This window comes from Canis lupus, chromosome 5 (genome assembly GCF_011100685.1).
Source record: "Canis lupus familiaris isolate Mischka breed German Shepherd chromosome 5, alternate assembly UU_Cfam_GSD_1.0, whole genome shotgun sequence".
Classification (NCBI taxonomy): domain Eukaryota; kingdom Metazoa; phylum Chordata; class Mammalia; order Carnivora; family Canidae; genus Canis; species Canis lupus.
The window spans coordinates 66,673,645-66,685,623 of record NC_049226.1 but is presented as its reverse complement, the minus strand read 5'-3'; the positions used below and the strand labels follow the sequence as shown (position 1 = coordinate 66,685,623).

Here is an 11,979-nt window from a genome sequence, read left to right as displayed (position 1 = left end):
AGGCTTCGGAACCCAGGTGTGCAAGGAGGCAGGTGGACCCCAATGTGCTGCAAGGGCCAGGTGCGTTTTCCCGACATCCAAACTCAGTTCTCCTGAAACACAGCCCGGGAGCAACGTGATCGGAATCGCAGGCAATGCAAACAGGAACGTGTCTTCAGGTATTTACATCGGTGCTGTCCTTTTCCTGCTTTGTGGCTTCAGTCTATACACTCAGGAGTAAAGAGCGAGGTAAGGATGGCCGCTAGTCAGTGAGGGAAACGTCCTGAAGTTAGTTGTGCTGATGGCTGCCCACCTCGGCGAGCCCACTAAAAGCCACGGAACTGTACACCTCAAGTGGGTGAATTGTATGGGATGTACATTTTATCTCAGTAAAGCTGTTCTGAAAAGTTGATTCTTAAAAATGTTATGTTGTTTTTAGGCATTTCCCCAAATACTCGCTAATTACGGAGAGAGAGAACACACTCAGAAGGACAGATCATGCTCTGATTATTTCACTGCATTGTCCATTGCGGATGTGTCTTGTCGCCTGCCCTGCCAGAGGAAAAATCTACGCGTGGGCACAGTGGGGTCAGGGCGGTGCCGGGCACGGTGGGACGACAGGAGGCGTCCAGTCCCAGAGAGGGAACTGGCCTTTCCAGACTGACCCTCAGGAACAACTGGACAGCAAGAGAGAAGATGATTCATAATAAGGAGCTAAGTTATTTGTCGAGTGAGTTTAAAGGAGCAGGATGTGAATGAGGGTTCAGGTAATCCAGGATGGCTTTGTGGAGGAGGCACCTGAGCCAGAGCTTACTAGGTCTCATAAAAATAAGAAGCAAAATACAATTAAAAAGAAGCAAACTAAAATAAAAGGAACAAAGAGTTACAGTAACAGCAACTGCTCACACCCCTTGGGCTCTCCCAGGTGCTGGCAGTCCGGAAGACAAGTGTATCATGTGCGCCCTCTCGAAGTCTCACTAGTGTCCCCACTGGCCAACCTCAGCCAGGGCCCAGAGCACAGTGGGATCTGCTCCCCGGAAGACAGGAAGGAGAAAAAAGACGGAAGGGTGACCTGGAGAGCCGGACCGCAGGTGGGCTAGAGCATGACGCGAGCGGAATCCTAGAGGGAGAGACGGTTAGCAGGTGGACTGTGAGGGGAACCCTGACCGGCGCTCCACCACCCCCAGCTTGTGAAGAGCTGAGGGGGCAGATAGATGACTTTTACCGTTAGACTATGCTGGCCTCTCACTTAACTTCTCTTTCTTCATTTGCTGTAACATCGTGTTCCCTGACACGTGGTCCTCAGACACCCCCCAGGAGCCACCATTAGACATGCAGAGCCTCCCTGACTCGGAACCTGTGTGGCAGCCAGACCCCCAGGTGATGCATATACAGGTTGTCCTGGGAGAAGCAGTAGTTTAAATCACCCCCCAGGTCATTGAGCAGCTGGGGGTGCAGGAGGTTGGGAGCAGTTTTTTTTTTCTTTAAAGATTTTTATTTATTTATTCATGAGAGACAGAGAGAGAAGCAGAGACATAGGCAGAGGGAGAAGCAGGCTCCATGCAGGAAAATCCTACACCACGGACAGCTCTGTCTGCACGAGTGATGGAGCTGCAGGGAGGAAATGGCCTTGGCCTGGGTCTGGGAGGATGGGCCCGCGTGTGGCCAGGACGAGGCAGGGAGGCAGGGCGTGGTTCCAGGCTTGGAGGGCTGGGCTCCTTGCTCAGCAGGCTGTGCTCACGGGACAGAGGGTGCTGGCGTTTGACACTGTGGAAAAGCACTGTGCCCTTTCTTTGGTTCTCAAGCATACCGGAACCAGCATTTTTATTTCTTAAACCTGCAAGAGTGAAGCTCAACAGAAAAATGGCAATACTGATAACCCCGTGAACTTGACGATCTTCTGGCCAACAGGTGGGTTCAAGTTGCCCCCTTCTCTAAAGCGCTGTGCTTGAGTCTGATGTGCCAGCCGCCGTGTATTTTGAGTGGCTGTGTTGGCAAAGGCAAAGGTCCCCCGCCTCCTGCACCCCGCCCCCCCCAGGTCTTGCTTCTCTGGCTTTGGGCAAACGGGGCAGACTGACAAGCCGTCATTCTGGCTCCTGGCAGCTCCATGCAGCTAAGATGGCTTTGTGAGTGGTAGGTCTGGAATGTCCAGATACCCAGCCCATCACGGGGCCTCGGGGTGACGGAACAAAGGGATCTGAAGCTGCTCTAACTGGATTGCCCTCAGTGCCAAGTGCAGTGGAGACATGAACTAATGGTGTGAGCAGCGTGAGACGCTGAGGCAGTGATACTACATCATGTTGAGGCTCCAGCCTCTAGAGTCAAAGAACACTTCTCTCCTGGTTTTGCTGTGTACCCGAGAGTAAGCTGGAGGGTCTGGGGTGCTTCCCGGGCCCCGGGGGTCCCCCTCTGCAGGGAGATAATAGCACTCAGCGCAGAACCCAGCCCTGAGGACATGCTCAGTGCAAGCGGGCTGTGCTCGTGGTTACCCAGGTTACCCTCAAACTGATGTTGGTGTATCTCACAGGCAGTGAGCTACAGCTGCGTCATGTCACGTGTTTCATGTGAAATGGCGGTGGGGGGGCTACCCTTGAGGATGATTTCACTCATGACACAGGAAATCTTGATTTAAAAATCAACTATGGGACCTTGTTGTACTCTTGAGTGTGCACCCTATGTCCCTGCATGTGTCATGTCATCAGACGTGACACATGCTTCACATTGACATGTTCTCCCATTGATCAACAGGTGCAAGGCATTCCAGCTGTTCTGGGCCCTGGCCACTCCCAATGTTGACGTGGTGGGAGGGGTGCCTCTGACACTTTGGAACAGGACCCTTCTCGCGCGTGGGTCTACAGGAGCCTCCACGGTGGCCCGTGTTGTGGGGATGGTGCTGCAAGTGTTCTCCTGGACCCAAGGGCTCTGGTCTAAGCTGGGAGGTGGGCCACAGACCCTTCCCACTTCAATGCCCTTCCTGAGTTTGTGGTCTCTTTTCTCCACAGGTGGCCCTGAGAGCACATACGCTTGGCTTCGGATGTGGCTTCAGACTTATGGAAGAGGAGCACAAAAATTCTCAAGATCCCTCCACCTAGGTTCCCCACATGTGAGTGAATCTTTACCTTGCTTGCTGGACCCGCCCTCCACGCCACACAGAGACACACGCACAGAAAACCGCAGACAAGATCCGCCTCCACCACTGAACACTACCCTGTATGCTTCTTGAACAAGGGGTTCTCCTCCGTAACAGCAGCACAACTGTCAGGATCTGGGAGCCAGTGAGTACGTGGTCCCGTGGGCTGATCTGCAGACGCTGCTCAGGTTCCCCTGTGACCCTGGGAAAGCTCAGGCTACTGGAAATGGGTGCAGCTCCACTTTCATCACCCACCTGCCCATCTTCTCGGCGCCCTCCCTGTGGTACTGCTCAGTTTGGGTCCACTTCTGATGTCTTATTTCAGAACCAGGAGGAATGCTGAGGACAAAGTGTTGTGTACGGGCTTCTCTTTCTGTAATAAAGCTCAGTTTCGTGCAATACTCGAAAGCCTCACCACTGAGCCGCCTTGACACAGAGCTGTGAATTATTACCACTGAGACCTGCTGTCACAGGAGACTTTGCTTCTGAGCCTAATTGAGTGTGTGTGTTGGGGGCAGCGCGTGCACCCTTGTATGTGAACACAGCATAACACAAGGGCAGCTGAGTTAGTTGCAGGGTATTTGACTGGTGCTCTTGACTTTGTACAGCCCCCCCCCCCCCCCGCTGGACCTGGGGTGAGTAAATTCAGTTCTCTGGGGCTTTATTTCATCACCTGTTAAGTATCAGGTAAGATCATTATTATTTAGAGGAATCTGTTTTAAGATTGTGGTTCAAACTCCAGAGATAGACGGAGTGTGTGTGTGTCTGTGAGTGTGACAATGTACATGTGTCTATTTGGACCCGCGCATGTCTATGTGTTCATAAGTGTGATGAGGTCTGTGTGTGTACGTGTGCTTGTGCATGTGCACACACATGCTGGGCAGGGGTGTAGCCAGGCCTCCAGCTCTGTCTCCCTGACTTCCTCTGGCCAGGGCTCTGTCCTCGTGCTGGTTCCCCTCGTGGTGGCAGGATGGCCCCCAGCGACAATGGAAGAGCCAGCCTCTCTGTTGGTCCCCAGGCAGAAGGGACTCCTTCTGTACTTCCCCTTCCTCTGCCTGACTGAGCCACCCAGGTAGAGCCTGCCCCAACCCTAGCAACAGTTACCAGGGGCCCTCCGGGATGCGATTGCCTGAAGGCTGGCCCCCTGAACCAATCATTGGCAAGTGGGAGGAGCTTGCTGTGCCACCTTACCACTTGGGCTCCTTCTGGGGATGCTTGGGGATTCTCAGCCCCCGTGGGCCTCCTGGGAGAGGGGTAGAAAGTTGAGAAAAATCCGGGTTCTCTCAGGATGTGTGGATGCTGGGTCAGCAACCAGTGGTCCCCACAAAATTTCCCATTTCACAGCTGAATAAGTGACACTTGGCAGGATTAGACTTGCCTAGAATCATAGCACGCTAGTCAAGCATTTGAAGCCAGGTATGTTTCGGCTTCAAAGGCCATGAGATTTCCTTTTTACCTTGATCCCTCCCTTGAAATTGAGGACACTGTGCCAAGCAGTTTCAGTAGGCTGCTAATTATCCCACCAGGAGGAGTACCTGCTGTCTAAAGTCGTTCACGGCAGCGTTGCTCACAATAGGAACCCAAAGGTCCACAGGCAGGTGATGGATACACAAAACGATGTCCATCCACACAACAGAATATTATTCGGCCTCAGGAAAGAATGAAGTACTTGCATACCCTACCACATGGGTTAACCTTGAGGACACAGTGCTCGGGGGATATGCCAGTCGCAGAAAGACCAACACGGCATGATTCCCTTGACATGAAGCACCTAAAGCAGTCAGATGCACAGAGACAGAAAGTAGCTGGTGGGCGAGGGCTGCGGAGGGTGGGGCTCTAGCTGAGGAGGATGAGAAAGTTCTGGACAGGTTCTGGGCGGTGATGTTGCACACCGTGGATGCCGCAGGACCACACGCTGAAACGTGGTGAAAGCAGTAAATTTTATGTCACGTGTATTTTACCGTGATTTTAGAAAATTAATAGTTTTTTTTTTAAGTTGTGTTTCTGAGGAAGTCGGCCTTTTAACCCCTTGTGTGTAGCAATTTTGCTGCAGTGTTTACGCCTGTCATTACTCTGCTCCCTGAAAAGCCTTCCTAAACTCATTAGCCACACCAGTGTCAGCTGTCCCTAATTCCCTTGAACGTTATCCAGAGTGAGCAGGGGACACACTTGTCCATGTTCCTCCCGACAGTACCACTTGGCCTGTCATTAGAAATGAATTATTTTCCATTATGCCACTGACCCTGTTGTGTGTTCTATGAACACCACATGTTACACGGCTCTATTTTTAGTAAAGTGTGGCCTTGTGTGTTCTCTGCCTCCCCCCCACGCCCCCCCTCCCAGCACGAGCACTGCCCACGTGGTGCCCGCAAGCCAACGGCCTCCCCTCAGTCCGCGTGGCCTTGCATCTCTTCCCAGCCAGAGAGCACGCACGAGCAGAATTCACATGATCAGGGAAAGGTGGATTTTATCAGCTCCACAAGGCACAGTAGAGTGGGTCCATATTTTGTAAAACATGTGTTTGGCAAATGATTCCCTGTGGGTTGCAGAAATCCAGATGGAGGAAGTTTCCTAAGTGCGATGTCAGAATTTTACATCTGCTGATCCCAACAAGTGCATGGGGCCAATGAGAAGTGAATTGTTTGTTCACAAAATCTGACAGCACGGATGTGGTTCTGGGGGCGTGTACAGATGGAGCAAGCAAAGGCCACGGTGTCCACAACCCCCACTGGGCCGGGGCATTGCTTGAGCTGGAAGAAGTCTTAGCATCTCCTAGGAGAGTCCTGATTTCATGGATCGGGGAGCTGAGATATACCTACAGTGGGCTGCCCAAGGTTGGAACTTGCATCTGGGGCTCTGTAGAGCTGGTGCAGTGTCCTTCAGCCTCCCCCATGTTGGACAAGGTGTTGGCAAGTGGCCCTTGGCAGCGTGGGTGTGCTTCTCTTGGCACAGCTGTTCGTTGCTGTTACTAAGTCTGTGCGCTTTACCCCTCTGACTCCTGACCTCCCTGTGCACAAAATGGGAGTGATAATAGGAGCTCCGACATAGGGCACTTAACTGACATGGAGCTTGGTGCATAATGAGTGGTAGCACAATGAGGAGAGGCCTATAGAACACAACCTGGATGCACATGAGGGGTCAGAGGGAGAGCCAGGGGGACCAGCTTGGGTGGAAGGGTTGGGGGAGAGAGGCCTACAGAGCCCACTGCCACACTCGGACCAGAGCCTGTCTGGAGGCCACAGTGACCCTCTCCCACACTGCCGTCCGGACGGAAGGATTTCTGAGGTCTCGAGACTGGTCTGGGACTTAAATCTGAGGTCACTCTATTGTCTTACAATATTCCCTTCTATTGCATTTCAGCCTTCCTTCTTCCCCGCATTCTTCATGAAGCACAGAGCTGAAGAAAACAGACATCAACCCCATTCTGGAGCTTGTAACTCAGCTCTGCAGTTATTGGGCCTTGGGCCCTGGGGGTTGTGAGGACCCCTTCAGGGGATCTATGAGGTCATACTACTTTCATAATATTAACATGGTAGGCACCTTGGTGGCTTAGTCGGTGAAGTGTCTGTCTTCGTCTCAGGTCATGATCTCAGCGTCCTGGGATCAAGGACCACATTAAGCTCCTTGGGGAATCTGCTTCTCCCTCTCTCCACTCATACTTTCTCTCTCTCTCTCTCTCTCTCTCTCTCTCTCTCAAATAAATAAAATCTTGAAAAAATTCATACTAACATGTTACTTGCCTTTTTCAGTGTTGATATTTGCTCAGAACCAAGAGTGGGCAAAATTGCTGGTGCCTTAGTGTAGATCAAGGCAGTAGTACCAAAGTGTACTTACTGGGTTCCATGTTTACCACCGTCGTGTGGTTGCACTAAGTGCTTCATTTAGAAATGTCCTTGAAGAGGCGGTGAGATTCTTATGACTAAATCCTGACCCTCTTAATAATACTCAGTTTGATGAACTGGGAACTGCACAGAGGGCACATCCCCTGCCATCCGATCCCCGACAGCCACATCCAGTGGGATGGAAGAAAAACACTTGAGCCATCGAGTTACGTGCTGAACCACCCATTTTTCCCAGGGAACGCTTTACTGAAAGAATGACTGACAGACTATGGTCATTCAAACCAGCATCCTTACACATTTTTTCTTGAGAATGAACACAAAGCCTGTCACTTCCAGGAAAAATTCAAACTTTTAAGCAAAAATCAGAATTTTGGAAAACTGGTATCTGTTGTGGTGACCTTAACCACTTCTTAGCCCTCAAGAGATCTTTCTAATGAGATCTTTCAAATGGAAGTTTTCAGATTGTATAGTGGGATATGTCAACATTTGAGAGCTCTGCATGACCCAGTGAACCCATACTAAAGGACCTGTAGGGAATGTTACAAAATCATATGTGTGTGAGAGATCCATGCAAAGTACAACAAGATGGATCAATGGGTTCGAATGCAAAGAGCAAAAAGTTCATTAATTTGGGTTCAGGTTTCACACTGTGACAAATCTTTAAGGAAGTACCTCTTGATGAGTTTTGGTGTAGTATTAAAGAATAATACCCATGATCATCCAGAAAAACAATGAAGGTACCTTTCAATGGCCAATACAATATCTACATGCAGCCAGGTCTTTTTCATATGCTCTACTAACAGAGCATATTGCACCAGATTGAATGCTAGAACAGATGAGAGAATCCAGCAATTTTCTACTAAGCCAGAGAGCAAACGGATCTAAAAAATGTAAAACAATGTTAATCTTCTCACTGCATTTTTATTTTGCGAAATATAATTATTTTTCTAAAATATGTTACTTGCATTAACATCACAGGTTTACTTTTGTTCTTGATTATATGAATTAATGGATGCTGTATTTTATTTTATTTTACTTTTTAAAGATTTTATTTATTTACTTGAGAGAGAGAGCCTGGTGTATGTGTGCACGCACAAGACAGGGGAGAGGCTGAGGGCAGAGCCTGACGTGGGGCTTGATCCCAGGACCCTGAGATCATGACCTGAGCCAAAATCAGATGCCTCACTGACTGAGCCACCCAGGCACCCCAATGGATGTGATATGTTAAAAATTTTACCAGTTTTAATATCAGATTCTGTAAATATCCATAGATCTAAGCCACATAGGCAAACTCTTTGGGATCCTCAAGAAGTTTTAAGAGGATAAAGAGTCCTGAGGTTCAGAGGTTTGAGAGCCCCTGTCCTAGGAGTGGTACAGCGGGTGCTCACATCTATTGAGCTTGAATAAGGGGCAGGTGATGCTCAGCAGCCACCCTGTCATTGGATCCTCATGAAGCTTGTCCCACCAGTAAATGGTGCAATAGAGATTAAGGGTCTGGTCACACAGAGTCACCACCCAGGGGGCTAGGCTTTGATTCCATCAGTTTGAAGGCTTTGGGCAAGTTCATTCCTTCTCTGAGCCTCACCTGGAAACGGGTTACATGGCCCCACCTGACAGGTGTGTGTGGGAGCTAAATGGTAGCAGAGGTGCTGGTGGTGAGCGCATGACAAGCACATACGTGTTCCTGTGTGAGTCTTCCCTGTGCCATCCATGCAGCCCCTAACCCGGGTATTGTCACCCCTTCCTGTTCGTAACAAGGAGGTGAGGCTCCCTGCAAAGGCGAATAGGGCTGCCTGTTACATACAGAGACCAGAAACCCCACACCTCTTTGGTGCATTTCTAGTGCAAAGCGAAAGGACTCTGAAGGGTCAGGATGCTCCTTGGACAGCAGGGAGCCTCACATCGGGAGGGAAGAGGTGTCTCTGCTTTCCCGGTGGCTGTGGGCCAGTGGCTTATTTAGAAACCTCCGGGGCTGGGGTGGGGGTAGAGGAGGAAGACGCAGCCCACCGTGAGACTGCCCTTCCCGGATCCTTGAGAAGCAGGTATTTCAAGCTGTGTTTGCACACAGGAGCCGCCAACAATCCCTGTGCTTGTCTGCCTGGCAGTTGGGTAATTTTACAAATTGGCTTTTACTGGCAAGGGAGGTGGGCGGATGTGGGTGGTGGAATATTCCGCTAGGTCGCAGGTTCAGATCTGGCCTGGCTGCTGGAGACTCCTGGGGTGTGATCCGCCCTCTGAGAAACTCTTCGTTGTCCATTTTGACAGGGAACCTGGGCCGCGGCCTTTGGCCACCAAGTATCTGTAAAGACCTGTGAGGTTCCAGGCCCTGGGCCATGTGCTGAAGACACGGTGGTAAGCAAGACGGACAGAGTTCATGTCCTCAGGGGAGTCTCCGTCTCGTAGGAAAGAGATGATTTATATATGCTTCAGCAACGAAGATTTAAGGTGCCAGAGTCACCCCTTCCTTGTCTGCTTTCTCGTGGTTGAGAAATATTTAGCAAATTTTAAATACATGTCTGTAGAGCTGAAGCTGCAGATCACAGCCACTGGGTTTTTTGTTCTGCTTCTTCCTTTCATTTTCTGGAGCAGTGCTCCTCAAACCTGGGTCCTGTGTCAGCCCACCTGGGGAGGGCCAGGGATTCTGCATTTCTAGCACCCTCCCAGAGGATGCCCAGGCTGCTGGACCACACCTCGGAGGGCAAGGCTCTAATGGGCATGTTTCCTTAGAATGTCTGTTCAGTGCCTAGAACAGAGCCTGGCACATAGAAGGTGCTTTTTTTTTTTTGATTTTTTATTTATTTATGATAGTCACAGAGAGAGAGAGAGGCAGAGACATAGGCAGAGGGAGAAGCAGGCTCCATGCACTGGGAGCCCGACGTGGGATTCGATCCCGGGTCTCCAGGATCGCGCCCTGGGCCAAAGGCAGGCGCCAAACCGCTGCTCCACCCAGGGATCCCGAAGGTGGTTAATAAACACCCCATGGTCATTCCACTTCTAAGGGCCAAGATCTTGCGTGTCCCTCTTGCCCGTGTTCCCCCTACTAACTTTGGATCTCTGACCAGAGAGCCTGAAAGGCACCCAGGGTGCATGAGGAGTAATCGGCCGGACAGGTAGACACGGGCTGCCTTTCCTCCGTAACTCTCTACCTCTATTAGTTATGTACAATTTCATTTGTTAATGTGTAACCCAAAACCTCCTGTTGTCACACCAATCCCACTGCATCTCCCAAAATGAGGGTCGGTGGAGTGGGGTACCCCCCCTCAGGCACAGGAAGGAGCATTTGCCCAGCTACTGTTAGGCCTCCAAAGCTCAGCTGGAACATCCCCCATCCCCGCCTGGGACTACAGGTCAGCCCACCACTCAATGTGGGCTCTGTTTATTATTCCAGAGAAGCAATTTTCAAGGGGGTTGAAATAGTTGTTAAAATTAAGGTAAAGAATGTAAACCACAGCCAGGCTTGTTCACCTTATGCTTCAAAAGCCTCTTGTTTCTGCAGGCACCACCCCCTGCAAACCTCCTGCAGGTCCTGATCAGCTCCACTGAAGAGTAAGGCAAGGCCAGCAGCCCCAAGGATGCACAGAGTGGGGCAGAGAGTGTGGCCCGTCTCCGGGGCCTCACAGCTGTCCTGGGGCTGCAGGCACCTGCTGGGCTCGTGCAAAAAACTGCTTGGAACAGGCAAAGACACCAGCCAATGAACTTGACTGGAGACTTGAGGAGAAAACACGAGTCTGCAAAATGCACACGTGTCTTAGGGACCTGCGAGCCTCATGGGGTTCACTCTTATCTCCCAGAAAGTGGGGTACACATTCCATTCTGGGCTGACAAGTCTCCAAGCTCAGAATCTTCAGGGTGTCAGAGGGCAACAGGGAAGCATCTTGACAACTTCGAAAACCAATACTCAGAGCTTTCGAGGAAAACCATGAGGGCTGCTTCCCCCACACAGAATGCCACTTTTTCCAAAGAACTGCTACTCCCAAGCAGCTTTTTATCTTCTGCAGATGTTTTCCTTAGAAAAAAATAGTAACATGGGAGGGCTATCCAGGGAGCACTGAGCCTGGGGGGTAGGGTGCCTGGGAGGGACCTGGAGGGGACCTGGAGAGGACCTGAGGGGGCCTGGAGGGAGTCTGGGAGGACCTGGTGGGTCTGGTGGGGGGCCTGGGGGGAACCTGGGAGGACCTGGAGGGAGCCTGGAGGGATCCTGGGGGGGATCTGGGGGGGGCCTGGTGGGGGTCCTGTATGAACCTGGGGGGACCCAGGAGGGACCTGGAGAGGACCTGGAGGGGCCTGAGGGGGACCTGGGGGCACCTGGGGGGTCTGGTAGGGGACCTTGAAGGGACCTGGGGGGTCTGGTGAGGGACCTGGAAGGGGACCTGACTGGACTTGGGGGAGACCTGGGAGGGACCTGGGGAGGCCTGTGCATAGAGCTGTGCCCACGAGCAGCTTGTAGGGAGTGCTGCTCTCAATATGTTCCATTCACACCAGTAAAGGCAGCTTTGAAAACGCTCTTCCCAACTTCCTCTGGAGACCAGATCAATGGGGAAAATGGTTAAGTTTTTTTTTTTTTTTTTAATTTATGATAGTTGCACAGAGAGAGAGAGGCAGAGACATAGGCAGAGGGAGAAGCAGGCTCCATGCACCGGGAGCCCGACGTGGGATTCAATCCCGGGTCTCCAGGATCACACCCTGGGCCAAAGGCAGGCGCTAAACCGCTAATAAACACCCAGGGATACCCAAGTTTTTTTTTTTTAATTGGCAAATCTGAGCTTTTCTCCAAAGTGGGCACAGATTCAAGTTCAGGCCACATCTTTGACAGCTATTCCTGGTGGAGGAGGTTTCAGGATCTGGCTTCAGCAGCTCTTCTGCTGTTTGGGAGCTCGATGCTCTGCAAACTACAGCCCCTTGGTGACATCCTGACTTTGGAATCACCTTCCATTTCACTGCTTGCGTGCAGACGAAGGTGGGCAGTGTGGGGCAGTGGGCAAGGTACTCAGGACTCCAGGCCAGGCATGGCAGCCAGGTGGGTGGGAG

General features: G+C 51.3%; 1 long non-coding RNA gene across 3 annotated transcripts; it reads left to right on the top strand.

Annotated features, from left to right (window-relative positions):
• The first annotated feature begins 361 nt into the window (after positions 1-361).
• Positions 362-9,488, top strand: LOC111096122. 3 transcript variants are annotated; one of them, XR_005358925.1, is made up of 4 exons: positions 362-1,070; positions 1,286-1,359; positions 1,785-1,890; positions 2,982-3,510. It is a non-coding gene; the product is annotated as an uncharacterized LOC111096122 (long non-coding RNA). The 3 variants fall into 3 exon arrangements; XR_005358926.1 differs by adding an exon at positions 9,217-9,488 and having other exon boundaries at positions 374-1,359; positions 2,982-3,254; XR_005358924.1 differs by having other exon boundaries at positions 371-1,359.
• Positions 9,489-11,979: the final 2,491 nt, after the last annotated feature.